General features: G+C 41.4%; 1 protein-coding gene across 1 annotated transcript in view; it reads left to right on the top strand.

The window, feature by feature from the left end:
- The window catches only part of LOC145441434 (uncharacterized), a 191819-nt gene that overhangs the window by 133124 nt on the left and 43019 nt on the right, over positions 1 to 15676 (top strand). The window lies entirely within an intron of this gene.

The raw sequence follows: 15676 nt of genomic DNA, 5'->3' as shown, positions 1-15676 counted from the left end.
TGGTCGATAGAAGTTGTGAACAGGTCAAAAACTGTTGGCGGGCCGCTCAAACTCCTTCGCGAACCGTATGTTGCGCTCCTCTGGTAAAATATATAATGTATATGAACGAGGGGTTTGAATTTTTTTCAAATTTGCCAAGATATCAATTTATTAGGGTAGGGAAGTATACTTCGTTAGTGATTACCACTACTCGTCTGGCATTGCTAACTATGCCACTGCACGGAATATAAGCCTAGGCTTAGCCGACACAGTTCAGTTTGTTATGAATGTCACCACATAACACCGACGGAACTGATTAATTTTACTATTACAACGATGAAACTGGTCGATGGGCTCGTTACGAATTTCCTACGCTTACAGCTTAATGGCTTAACGCGGCTCGCCTGCTAGAGGCGCAGAGCAAACAGAATTGCACATCCGGAGATGCGCGTCGCCACCACGCAACACAGATAGTTAAAGATCGGGATATTCGCGATGCCGTGAAGGAATTGCTCAGCCCGAGAAGCGACGAAGCGACACTCGGGGACGCGTCACCGGATCCTACTTCCGATCTGTCGGACGGCACAAAGCGCAATGAAATAGGTGTTTACGACTAAACACCAAGTTCGTGACAAGCGCACCAGAATTGGCATTACTTTATGCGTGACCGCGTATAACTACATAAAGTCGAATTCTTTTGATTCGGGTACTCGGTAATGCGGGCTACTGCTTTATTCGGCCAAAATTTTCGGGAGCGGAACAAAAGCTCCTGTTGATTAGGACACAGGTTCTCAATTCTCTGAGAGTACGTAGAGTGTGGGAGTCTGGACTATGGTGTTGACGGACTTGTGGAGTCGTCAGTTATTTAACCTGAAGCCATCCTTCAGCCACAGCCATAGCACAAACGTACAGGCCACGGAAGCATTGTGTCTTGTGGATCCAGCCTTCTGCTAGCGTTGTTAGAATTCCATTTGTTATTTTCTGTCCGGTAAAATCTTTTTTGCTTGCCATTCCTAGTGCTTTGTGGTGTACTTCTATAAAGTGAAAATTTCGTTTCTGCCGTTGCTGCATGGATAAGTACTGTGTGGAGAATTACTGTACTATTTTAACCCCGTCTGTATTGCACAGTGATATTGTTTTGCTAAAGCATTCGTTATCGAAATTCGGTACAATGCGATGCCAGTAACTCAAAGGTTTAAGTCTTGAGCGTTTTGTGCGATCCTTGCCACAGTAGCGCAGCTGAGGTTCATTTATACCCGCAGCAGTACGGTTTTGACTGCCTTTGCCAATGTTCATGAAATGAACAATTTATTTTCTGCTAATTCGGAATTTCCTACGCTTACAGCTTACTGGCTTAACGCGGCTCGCCTGCTAGAGGCGCAGAACAAACAGAATTGCACATCCGGAGATGCGCGTCGCCACCACGCTACACAGAAAAAAGATCGGGATATTCGCGCTGCCGTGATGGAATTGCTCAGCCCGAGAAACGACGAAGCGACACTCGGGGACCCATCTCCGGATCCTACTTCCGATCTGTCGCACGGCACAAAGGGCAATGAAATAGGTATTTACGAATAAATACCAAGTTTGTGACAAGTGCACCAAAATTGGCATTACTTTATGCGTGGCCGCATATAGCTAGATACAGTCGAATTCTTTTAATTCGGGTACTCGGTAATCCGGGCTACTGCTTTATTCGGTCAAAATTTTCGGGAGCGGAAGAAAAGCTCCTGTTGATTAGGACAGTGCTCTTCAACCTTTTTCGACGTGGTACACCCTTTTAACGTTTGCTCAAAACTCGTACACCCCTGTTCATTAGGGGTCTTCAAAAATGACTTTTTTTCTTAAATCGTACTGGCTAGTGGCTACTTGATAAAATTGTTAGGTTACCTAACTTGAGCCTACACACCAAATTTGGTTCAATTCCAACCAGTAGCCGCATTGCTACGGGCGAAGAAAGTTTCTATTTATTATATAAAAATAAATAACGAAAAATTTCAAATCTTTCTGTTCACCCCATGGAAGTATTAGGTTGTCATAAAAACGATGTTCCTCAAATTTGCTTCAATTCCAACCAGTAGAAGCGGAGTTATTGCCGTCAAAAATTTAGATTTAGAATAAAATATAGTATTTGGTCACAGAGTCTATTCGCAGCTAGGTAGGCCGCCCGCCACGCAAATTGGAATTTATTTCGTGTCAGCCCAAAAAAACAGCATGACATTACGAACGATAATCAACCTAAATGTAACAGTATTGGGGAGAGAGTTGGTAAAGCGACTGCTGCAGAAGCAGTAATTCAGATCAGCGATGATAGCAGGCGCACCAGCCTACTGCGTATCAGGCCTGCCCCACACCACACGCAGTCGATAGTAGCACATTGGCTGCAGGAGATGTCAGTAACCTCAGATCGTATGCCGCTATACAGTCTATTGTCGCTAATATGCATCACTAATAACAAAATACTAAATTGCAAATGTATGGCGAAATATTGGACATAAAATCGGCATTTTAAAACGAAAGGGTTTCGATTTCAACATGGTAGCTGTTTCAACCCTGGCTGGCTACGTCACTTCATTTATGTGCATTCCGGTATTTATTGACGTCGGGTACCGATTCAAGAAGTCAGCTATCCCGGTGGTTTCCTCAAAAATCATTAAAAGCCGCACCCCAAACCCCCCCAATTGGGGGGGCCGAGCTCGAAGGGGGCCCTAAACTTTTTCGTGAATTAGCATAAATCAGAGTATTTTTTGAAAATTGATGCAATTTTTTCCAAAATTATAAGTATAACCATATATATTTATTATTGGTTATTGGGCCATTACCGCGCCATGACCCACCAAGACATACAATCAAGTTTTAGGCCATATAACATACGACTCCAAGAAGTGTGCCAGACCGATCGGTAGCGAGAAAACCTTGGCCGAAAGGTCTATGCCCTTATGTTGACCAAAGACTTCGTTATATATACAAAATACATATAGGTTTAATTGTCCATAGGTGCCTAAAATGACTGGCGCCGAATGTTTCTGTCTTTGCAATCTGAATCTCACCTGACAAATATCATCCCGGTGGGAAAAATGTTATGCCAGTGAAGAAATATCAATTTGAAATCGTGTGCGTTTCTTAGTTTAGAAGCCTACGTTTGGTCGATTCTATATTTTGCCCAGACTGGAAGTTACGAAATAATATCTTGTAATGAAGTCATATCAACGGGTCCGCCCGCCCGAAGATGTTTAATTATTATTTACGGGCCCTCCCGTTTTCAAGACACTTCACTCAGCTCTACCGTTAAGTCTAATTACGTGAGTAGAGAGGATGATAAATTGATAGCATATGCAATCGCCGATCTGATTGACCGATTTTATCATAAATTATCGAAAATTTTCGCGCTTCGCGCTGGCTCACAATAAAGTACAGATGATTTCTTGACATGCGCGAACAACGTGATGGAGGGGTCGTTTCATCACTATATGGGAGCCCAAGACCCACGTTTTTTGGGGCATGACGAGGTGCTGTTTCGTTCCTACCAACGAGTATACTCCCGAAGATGTTTAATTATTATTGAGTGGTCCTACCTTTTCAAACACACCTCACTCAGCTCTACCGGCAAATCTGATTACGTGAACAGAGAGAAGATAAAAATTGATGACAATATATCAGGGTTGTAACCAAGTCACGAGGTTCCGAGTCACAAGTCAATCTCATTTTTATATTTTTGACTCGAGTCAAGTCGAGTCATTTTCAATTCCCACCGAGTCAAGTCCGAGTCCAAGTCAGCGAACAGAGGATCGAGTCCGAGTCATGGTATTATGACTCGAGTCCGAGTCCAAGTCATTGTGTTGACTGCTCTGTTTCCAGTTAAAGTCTTCCTAAACCCACTTTTTTAACTCTGTTTGGTGATATTGAATGGTTCGCATTTATAATATATCAATTTTCCTCACTTTTAGCAGTTTCTGGTCGCATTTTCAAGCACCAGTACCAACAAACGAAATCCCAATAGTGTGTTGGCTTCGAAATTACAATGAAATGTCGGTCTTGGCCGTCTGAATCTCGAGTCAATGACTTGCTTCGAGTCATGCGCAATGACTCGAGTCCAAGTCGAGTCAATACACAGATTGACTCGAGTCGAGTCATTTCCGTATTTTGAGAAAATGACTCGAGTCGAGTCGAGTCATCCGAAAATTGTGACTCGAGTCTGACTCGAGTCGAGTCATGACTCGAGTCATTACAACCCTGCAATATATATGCAATTTCCGATCATACTGACGGATTCAGTCATTAAATCTAGAAATTTCCCGCGCTTCGCGCGCTTAGGCAACAAAAGCTGATACACTACACAAACTCCCAACGCATATCATAAATAGCGGTAAACAGGGCATCGCCGGAGGGGGTCTGGTGGGCGAAGCCCCCCAGAAGTTTGGTCTATAACCCTACGGGGGGCCCACGACCAAAGTTTTAGGGGGGCAGGCGAAGTGCTGTTACGGCCCTGAAGACAAATGACTAGCTGAACGCATGTTTGGTAACTGCATACTTTCCAACACCAAACGGAACCTGATTTGAGATCTTCTGATTTGAGATCTCTTTTCCGTTTATAATTCCAAGTATGCTACTCTTCTTGAAAACCTACATTTCTTGCTTATTTCTTGCTATTGCCGACGGCTAAATGAATAGGAGATATATTTGCTTATGACATCACAATCAAGCGGTGTACAGTATTACACTTGAGATAACATCGTACCATATTGCTCATTAACCTGTGCGTCAACCTGTACTGACCCATAAACCTGCCTTTGTGATGGCTAGCCATCGGCTCATTGTAATTCAGATCTGGTACACCCCTGTACACCCCATCCGAGTGGTACACCCTTTGCAAATTCTGGTACACCCTAGGGTGTACGACAACCCCGGTTGAAGAGCACTGGATTAGGACACAGGTTCTCAATTCTCTGAGAGTACGTAGAGTGTGGAGTCTGGACTATGGTGTTGACGGACTTGTGGAGTCGTCAGTTATTTAACCTGAAGCCATCCTTCAGCCACAGCCATAACACAAACGCACAGGCCACGGAAGCATTGTGTCTTGTGGATCCAGCCTTCTGCTAGCGTTGTTAGAATTCCATTTTTTATTTTCTGTCCGGTAAAATCTTTTTTGCTTGCAATTCCTAGTGCTTTGTGGTGTACTTCTATAAAGTGAAAATTTCGTTTCTGCCGTTGCTGCATGGATAAGTACTGTGTGGAGAATTACTGTACTATTTTAACCCCGTCTGTATTGCACAGTGATATTGTTTTGCTAAAGCATTCGTTATCGAAATTCGGTACAATGCGATGCCAGTAACTCAAAGGTTTAAGTCTTGAGCGTTTTGTGCGATCCTTGCCACAGTAGCGCAGCTGAGGTTCATTTATACCCGCAGCAGTACGGTTTTGACTGCCTTTGCCAATGTTCATGAAATGAACAATTTATTTTGTGCTAATTCGGAATTTCCTACGCTTACAGCTTACTGGCTTAACGCTGCTCGCCTGCTAGAGGCGCAAAACAAACAGAATTGCACATCCGGAGATGCGCGTCGCCACCACGCTACACAGATAAAAGATCGGGATATTCGCGCTGCCGTGATGGAATTGCTCAGCCCGAGAAACGACGAAGCGACACTCGGGGACCCGTCTCCGGATCCTACTTCCGATCTGTCGGACGGCACAAAGTGCAATGAAATAGGTATTTACGAATAAATACCAAGTTTGTGACAAGCGCACCAGAATTGGCATTACTTTATGCGTGGCCGCATATAGCTACATACATGTTCATGAAAGGAACAATTTATTTTCTGCTAATTCGGTCAAAGCGGTTTAATTCAGCAAAAAAGAGCGGAACCGTCGTGTCTGAATTGAGCAGCATCAACTGTATCTGAGCCGATCATATTATCCAGTCTCTTATGACGTCATATTCGGTCATATACCCACACACTCTACTGGGCTCGGAGCCTAATACTCGATCCGGAATGATATCACCTAGGTACTGGATTTTGTCGATCCCTACTAATTGCCGTTGCATTTCAACAGAACCAACAACTACCGCTTGTGACAACGTCGATAATGAGTCGGTCAGCCGAAATATCAATAGGCGTCTAACTCGTCAAAATGCCACGGTAGACAGACCGACATCCCCGCCTCTACGCCCATCGATTAGTCACGGGCCTCGCCACCATGCAGAGTCCAAAAGACCGGTGCCCGAAAACATAGACCCAAGTAAGTAAACGTTACGAGTTGCACCATGTGATCTATCAAAATAGATGGTCAAAGTAGTTAGGATTGGAACTCAAAGTAGATACGAAGCTGTAACTTTCTACTACATTACATGTATAAGTTGCAATTTCCAACACATATCAAGCTTTTATCAAGTCGAAGTAGAGAATGTAGGCATGAAAATAACTCTTGTATATTGTTTCAAAAAGCATGTTCCCCAGGGTCGCAAACACGGACACTATCGAATTTGCTAAATGAATATTGACAGGCGTCTCAAAATAGCTATGGCACTACAGTTAAGTAGAATCTTCAAATCCATATTCAGTCACCGTGATAACGGCACCAGTATCTGCGAGCAGGGTTGTAATGACCGAGACATACCTCGAGTCGAGTGCGACTCGATTCGCGGTTCTCTGGTGACTCGACTTGACTCGTCTCAATTTTTCAAATGCGTCAAATGAATAGACTGGATCCGATTCAATTTGTGTATAGATTCGACTTGGACTCGAGACATTGTGTATGACTCGAAACAAGTCTTATGACTCGACACTATGGGGTGGCAAGACCAACATTTCATTGTAACTTCTAAGAATAGTAAAGTTACCATATGATTGGTATTTCGTCTGTCAGTCCTGATACTTCAAATATAGGACCGGAAACGGCTAGGAAAATTACCATATTATGAATGCTAGCCATTCTATATCACTCGTGAAGAGTTTAAAAAAAAGGTTGAATCGGATTGTACTGAGAACTGAATAGTGAACATAATATGACTTGGATTCGGCCTATAGTCAAAACACTAACGAGTTGGAATCAATCATCTACTAGCAGACTAGGACTCGGACCTGACTCTGTGGTGAATTGAAAATTACTCCGAGTTGACTCGAGTCAAAACTATAAAAGTGAGGTGCTGAGTGAATCGTGACTCGGAACTTGTAACTTGGTGCAACCCTGTCCGCGACCTCATCAAAACTACGGCACCCGGAGTCAATGAATAAAAGGCTTGAAAGTAGGCAACTTAGTTTCGAGAAGTAATCGACACGTGACACACAGGAGCGGTTGTTTGTAATTGACTTCTTTCGAGATTGCAGGGTGCATTTTGCGACTGCCGTCAGAAGACATCCAATGAATCTACAAACATAGGTCTAATTTTCCACATTTTAGTAAGTTACCGTTCCGCAGGTTCCAATTCGCCCCTTGTTATGACAATTTCACGCATAATCGAGATGCAAAGGTACCACAAAAATTGCTCTGTACTCTGTAAAATACAAAGAGCGATAAATAAGCAGCTATGCCAAACTAACTTCGTTGTAAACGAGGAAGTAGTCGAAAACATTCATAAGTGAGTAAGTAACACAAGTAGGCAATATCTAATTGTGTATATGGCGAGAAAGTAGGACTGACTGACTGACTGACTGACTGACTGGCTGTTTTTGTACGCAACTATCTTGCAGAGTACACGGCTGCTCAATGGAACACGACTGGAAGTGACCAGATTACGTTGGTGACGGGACCCGGTGCCCGGCGGAAGACGATGCGTTCGGGTGAGATCACGCCGTAAATGTCTAATAGATTATTACTAGAAGTAGTGATTTCTCACACACGTAAAAACACAAAAGGAACGAGTTTATTTAGATCCGGGATAAAGGTACTCAATAAGAATAGTTTAAGAAGGTGAATATGGACAGGGGTTAGCACACTTTTAGCAATTTACCCAATGTGGACCAGAGTTGGATCAATTGTAATTTGTAATTAAGCTGAATGTAATAATTACATTTTTTCATGTAATAGTAATTCTAATTGAAGCATTTCTATTTTGTGTAATTGCAATTGTAATTTGATAAAAATTTCACTAAATTACAATTTCATTACATTGTTATGGAAACCTGACAATCACAACCACAACATAAAATAATCAATCAATCACTTATTCGTCACACCAGTGAAAATCCGGTACGGACCAGGATGACGACGAGGGGCCGCAACCCGCAAGGCCTTAAGGCCTTAGTACACAGTCGCCACCTGTAAGAATTAGCCTATTTACAACGGTGTTCTATGCGTGCCGCGTTATAACTAGATAATTCAGCCGTGCTAAACTGTTTCCCATACTTCAGTAGCAACAGAAAACTTTGTGAAATACTATTATAGGCTTAATCAGTGGCTCTCAAACTGGGGGACGTGCCCCCCTTGGCGGCGTGAAAAGCACTCGAAGGGGAGCGCGAAACTCCGGTAAACTGAAATTTATTCCGCCCTTGGCGCGGTTCACCTACATTTCATAGTTATTACTCTGTGTATAGTCCGAATTTCCTATTGGAGAATTCTCTCATCTCATCATCGAATGGAACAAATTAAGTTGACGTGGCGTGATGATTACAACATCTAAAAATGAGTTCGGTTTTGTTTTTCGGTTCGGCTTTATTAGCAATTTTCATCAGCTCAATACATCACAAAATTGCGATACAATGATATAAGATACGAAGGTGTCGAGGCGTCTTGGAATAGTCTTTTAGTAGTTCCCGAGTTTTTCCTAGTTCACCGATATCTCAAATCTAAATCTGGAACTTGACGGCGGGTTGAACATCAATTTTATATCAGTGCTTTTAAATGTATGGTTCGATTGCAAGATTTTAACAAAACTCAGAAATGCGTTGCGTTCTACCAAGCGCGATGTTGACGACATCGGTAAGAAGCGACATGTGTGTAACCAGCACTCTAGCATTTCACCCTGAATTTCAACGCTGCCAACAAACAACTGCTTCTGTCGAACATTTTTCTTTATCGTTCACAAGATACTTCGTAAGGACAGACAGCTCCAACCAAAATGTAGAAATTAATACTATACAATTCCAACATTATGTGCAGCAATGCTAAACTTTAATAAAGATGTTTATTGTTAGAAAATGTCAAAATTGTCGTTATTAGTGCAAAATATTCCGTTTTCAAGGTCAAAATGATCACCCTTCTGACGAAACTAGAAATAGGCACGATTTTCAAATACAAATTCGGTTACCGCGAGACGGAGCTATTCCGTCCGTTGCTATGCGATATCACTCGTAACAATGATGCAAACTTACCCTAAAACGACGTCTTACTTGACTGAATCCAGAGTCTACGATGTAAGTGGACAGAATCCAGAGAGTAAAATGTAGTTCGGTTTGCCAAAAACTTATATCGAACAGAATCGGGCCAAAAACTTATCGAATAGAATCGGAAGTTGTCGGGTATAGTTGATTACCCTGAATAAGTGGAAGTACTTCGTTGATGACCGCCTTTCCTCATCGGAAGGGCGATTCTTTTAGCTAAAAAATAAATATTTTGACCTGAAAAATCAAATTTTGACATTTTGTGATCTTGAGAAACGTACTTTTGACCTAATGTATGCAAATTAGGTGTTTTCTCACATAATGTTAGAATTGTACTACTTATCTTCATTTCTGGTTGGAACTGTGTCTGTCTTTACGAAGTAATTTATCCTGAAAAAACTTTTTGACTTGAAAACTGACAAATACTCGATGAAAAAACTTTATTCAACAAAATCTGAACCTATGAAGAATTCTTCAGTTACATCACGTCTTATGGTAGAAATAATTTAATTTGTTGTAGTAGAACGAAAGATACTTTCCTATATTCTCGGGTAGAAAGTGTCCGTCTTTACGAAGTAGCTTGTCATGAATGGAGAAGGAGCGTTCAACAGCAGCAGTTGTTGGCTGGCAACACTGAAGTTGTGCATACACTTCTGGTGACACACAATGCAGCTTCATTCTGACAATGTTGTCTATCTATATCCCAATTTTTCATCGTACGTTTCTTGTTATAAGAACCAGTGTCCACGCAGTCTCTCTTCAGTTATGATATTGAGGTACGTTGAGCATAACACCATGTCACCAATTTGTTTCATTTGATCGTTTCTGATTCACAATCAGCAGACAATGGGCGTCTACAACGGTAGGCCGGTAAAGTAGGCTACAAGCTGTGAATTTCAAATGATAAGTTCATGCATAGCTTTTATATATTATAGGCTATGATACATCGACAGTGCAAACATATATTGTACTAGGGTTGAATTTAAAACAAAAATCAAATTGAAACAAACATGTTTGAAACGAGGCCCTAATTCAAAACATGTTTTTTTACGCCATGACTTCACGAATATTCAACTGTAACGTCTTGGTGGATTGACATTGACATTTGAAAATATAGGGTAAATAGAGCTCCCTTGAAGAAATATCAGTACTATTAATGTTGGACCGAATATTTTGAGAGTGTCAACCATCCCATATCGGTATAGCCTACGTCTGCTATATCGGGTGGTATTAGTCCGTAGGCTCATAAAACAAGTTTTTTAGAAAGTATCCAAACAATTATGGCATAATTCCACAACTTGAAAAAACATTTTTTTTGAAAAGCCCTTTGCTTAAAACACTGTTTGAAACATGCTTTAAACAAAGTGTTTTGAAACTCCGTTTGTTTTAAATGTAACCCTATACGATACAAACGGAATGCAGGTTGCAAATTTTTTTTTCACTTTTTTTTGGGCAAACGCTACAATTTTGACAAAATTTCGACTTATCTTGACATGTCAAAAAATCGCTTTACTCGTCAGACATTAATAACCCGCCCAACGTACAGCGTGAAGTATAGACCTTGACCAAGCCAATTCAGCTCAGTTTATTCATAATCTCACGGTGTATCACCGACGGAATAGATTCATTCTACTTGTAACACAATAACCCATAGTAAACCGCTATTTTTCAGACGGCGACACGGGTCGAGGGGTTCATGTTGATCAACCGACACCAGCATCCTGGCTCGAGGCGGTTCGCCGCGTAGAGGCGCGTAGCGGGATAAATAGAGCCCCGGGAGGCGCACATCGTAATCGAGCAGCAAAGATAGTTGATGATCTGGAGTTGATGGAATTGCTCACGCCGAAAAGCGACGAAGCGACATTTGGGGATTCGTCACTGGATCCTATTCCTGATATATCGGAAGGCTCTCGGAGGCGATCGGGATCGGGTAAGCTCATGCTTGATTTAGGCTGGCATATTCCGCCCTATCCGCACGATAAAGAACCCTGGCGCGAACTTGTAGTGTTCACTATTCATAGTCGGTTGCCTTAAATTAGTATCATTTCGCAAGTTCTGCAGTAGTGCCGGATTGGGTCAGGAACGAAGTACTGGTTTTTACGGAGCACCAAAGTATGTTTTGCATGCTTGTATCCCGAGGTGGCTCGTAAGGAAGCAATCCAACTTTTTCCGAGTAGGCCTACTCGAGTAGATTTTTCTTGCACTAGATCTAGGGTGACGCGCTACGTCAGTGGAACGTTTTTCATGCCTCCACCTCTACTGATCAGTTTCATCCGCCGAACTGCTTAGTTTTGAGACTTTGGATTTCGTAAAAATAAGAAATGAGCAGATGATGTCATCACGTTTATGAATCAACTTGTCATAGTCACTAGATGACCCATCCATGCCCCACGGATCACGGTAACTGCACGCATTTTTAAAAATGGTATCAAATTGTAGTTGTATTGGTCATATTCGAAAATGGCGACCTTGGGTCGGCTATGAAGCGTACGTCACAATCTCGACCGAATGAAAATTTTAAAACTTGCCTATTGCAGTAATTTTCAATTTCACATTTTTTATTTTACTTGAAGTAGTTTTGACACGTCTCGAGTATCGTTACTTCATCTTGAAATAGAGTTGAAATTTATTACGTGACTTTTAATTCCACCTATATACCAAACCCTTACCTCTGCTTGCATGGTAGCACTTGAGCAGCACTTCTTACTTAGACCAACATGGGTATGATCATTTCTGTGGTTGGGTGCTTACGTTCATCTCATATCCGCGAATTAATTGTATGAAGCTGATGACTAAAGGTATCAGCACTTCCGCGCAGTCCTAATCATGGTGTCTCAGATTGCCATCCGATCTATTTGTGTGTGAGTGCTGTAAATAAGACTAGATAGAAGACGCATGTCAAAATAAAACGTAGGTTTTCAAGTATTATTTGGTGCAATAGTTGTAGTTTCAATACTGGCCTTTGATATACCCCGTAAACTAGTCTACTCTGCGGACTCAAGTTTAAAAGCGCCTGCAGTAAAGCTTGGTTTTGACAATGTATGTATTGTATACTCGTGAACAATCCGGAGCTTTGTATTAAAATTTATTCCACACAAGAAGTTTTTAGATCCAAATTATCTTCTTCTGTATTTTCGGATTTTGCCAAGTAGCAACAGATTTTATAAAAGATGTAACATGTTAGAAGCCGTATCACGGCGGCAGGGATTTCAAAAACTGCATAGCCATTATTAGCCAGTCTGCGTTAGTGACATCTTGCAAGTTCGAAAGTTGTCGCGCGATCGATTCAATTTTCAATATTTAGCTATATGCAAACGGGTGATTTCAGGACACAGATCTAAGTAGATGCATACTTCTTGGGAATCTCAGCATCGATGAGTGATTGAATTATTGAATCAATCCCGCATTGACTGTTTACACGTGAATACAGGTTTTCGCAGGATACCAAGGATTTTGAAGAATCTATTCTGTGCAAACAAGTCGCCGCCGAAAGCAGATTATTCACGGAAACCGAAATACGTTATTTGCAGGGCGTCTCGAGATGTTGCAAGTGAGTGGTGCTATGTTACATAGCATTTGTTTTCCGAATGCAGAGTCATGAACGGAGATCGATATAAGTTTCGATGCTGGAAGAACGAATTCGCTCTATATCTAGGTTTTTTCAACATTTTTTATTCGCGAAGGCTTTTAAATTCTTTTGAACGATTGCGTGTGCACCCCCCAGTATTTCAGAAGCCGATAACAAAAATAATGGGAAAAAGTCATCGCATCATGCCGAAATCCATCAGTATTTTCTTGATGCAATTCAAAATTGTGAATTCGTGGACACCCTAAAACGAGTTCACGAACCCATGTAGGGATCATGGACCCAAGTCTTAGAACCCCTGCATACAAAGCCAAATATGCAAGTCCGATAATGAGGTTTAAATGATCATAATATTACCTGACGGATTTTCAACTTATAATCGAATTACGTACATCCGAATTACTATGTCTGATCCTTTATCTGATGGATCGGTGTGGATGATTCCATTTTGATTTCCGGGTTTTAAATATTGAAGTAGGTTCTGGCCACCTTGGTGATACTACGCAGACTGCTGACACAACTTTCACCTTCAATACGCTCTACAGTCGAGATGAATATGATTTCCATTACCAGAACTATATCATCCTTTATCTGATGGATCGGTGTGGATGATTCCATTTTGATTTCCGGGTTTTAAATATTGAAGTAGGTTCTGGCCACCTTGGTGATACTACGCAGACTGCTGACACAACTTTCACCTTCAATACGCTCTACAGTCGAGATGAATATGATTTCCATTATCAGAACTGTATCAGAAAGCACTGTAACAGCTATATGACGGTATGCATATCCGATCCTCGGCACCCTGAGGACGAATAACACTATACGGCATCGTTTCAAAAACCGAAGTAATGATCCAAATCCTTCACAGGCTTTAAGAATATTCTGAAGACTTTTTGGTCCTATCGGCTAAACTTATCTTTCGGCAATTGTAACATTGCAGAGACGCCTACTAGAGTCCGCGAGGAGCTCGTTACCTGTCCGCTAAACGTTCGTACAGTTTTGCGTAGTGTTCATGATGATTCATAAAAATTTATAGAAGATAAAGTTAATCTTCTTAATCGCAACTTGTGTATTTCTGGTCTACTGTGAACCCTTTAAAGACCTTCTACTGTATGAGGTGTGATCAATTTTCAACGTTGAATATTTGTGGTTTTTGTACACCGGTGCGTTTCATTTTGAAACTGTCCGTACATCAAAAATCGTTGCCGACCCCTGCCTTAGATAATACGTATGTTCCAACAAATTGCTTCAAATGCATGATGCAGATCGTACAAATTATCGTACAGTTTGCCAAGTGAATGACGTTTCAAATTGCAGAATTTATCAAGTAAATGTGTTTAAATAGATCTCGGTACTTCTAACTATCGTAAAAGCCGGTGGATGTAGCGCCTGCGTCACCGTAACTGCTTATATTATCGGAAATTGCGCCTGCGTCACCGTAACTACCGATATTTTGGTAAATTGCGCCTATATGCGACGCCATTAGTAATTCCGCGACAGTCCCGAATATGTGTGTGAATTAGACCCCTATATCATACTGAAGAATTGTTACATTCAGGGAATCGCGAAAAAGCATTGATTTGCGAATCAATGCCTTCTAACCGGGAACGTGGTGAAAGAACAGTATCGCAGTCCAGCTATTCTCGCAACGTGACGTCATCCAACGAAGAGCAGAGAGTGTTGGACAGGAACTACGGTCAGCGATCTATAATTCGAAGCTCTAGAAATAGACATCCATCGCACTTTGCTATGCTTATAAAGCTTGAATGAAAGTGACAATAGGCACATAATCTACGTCGGTGTTCGTCATGTTTATCCGAACACAGGAATGGTTACCATGCCTAGCTCACTGTCAGCGAGGGTTAAACTACTCAACGCTGATACTCGAGTAGATGTAGAAGTAACGTCGTTCTATAATAATCCAGTTTTAAGAGAGGTAACGACTTTTAAGACATGTCGAAACTACTTGAAGCGACAGGTTAAGAGACGGATGTCTGAAATTTGATCAAGCTAGTAATTTGAAGAAGTAGATATTTTCGAGGACTCTCATACTTCTGGTATAGTTAATTGGAGGTGACGACTTTTGAAACTGCAATGTCGTCTTCGCATTGCCGTAAAATGATTAACTGCACTACCTATATATCTGCAATTTTAGTAAATATATTCAGTTCCCGTGATGAAGCTTCCCAGATAGCGACACCCATCACGTTGATGTAACGAGACCCCTGAACTACGTTATGCTGTATTGAGTCTAAAAAGTAAGTGTAAAGATGCAGTAGCAGTGGACCATGGACATGTACTAACAACGTGGCCAGTTGAATGAGTAGTACATATAGGCAGCACCTACTTTAAATAATGCGAAAGATCAAAAGGATTTCGTAACTGCTTGAGCCTATCAAGATAGCGTGAACAAAATATGATGAATCATATTCGTTTCTGTGACTCGAAGTATTTACGAATGCTAGATATTTAAAATCCCATTGTAGTTGGCGTCGACGCAAACCCTGATGTTTTTGGTAACATCACCAAAACGGCATCGTCATCATGTCAAAATAGGAATTTGAAGTGCCTTGTGCCAACTATCGATAGGGTAAGTTCTCTTGACTTGGCAGAGCGTCTCAATTTATTTCCTTTTTCTGTTCTCGAGTTGTGGTACTCGCATGTAAAAGCATTCATTTATCACGTGAAAGTCGCACAATACTTTGCACCATTTGTGTCGACAGTGTATACCTTTTGCATACGTGAATTCATAATTTTAAATGTCTCGCAATAGTTAGCGATACCGATT

The sequence above is a fragment of the Botryllus schlosseri genome, chromosome 1 (assembly GCF_051294905.1).
Source record: "Botryllus schlosseri isolate E-star chromosome 1, Bs_hap1, whole genome shotgun sequence".
In the NCBI taxonomy this organism is placed as follows: domain Eukaryota; kingdom Metazoa; phylum Chordata; class Ascidiacea; order Stolidobranchia; family Styelidae; genus Botryllus; species Botryllus schlosseri.
Note: the sequence above shows the minus strand (reverse complement) of the source record. Positions and strands in the feature narration are given on the sequence as shown.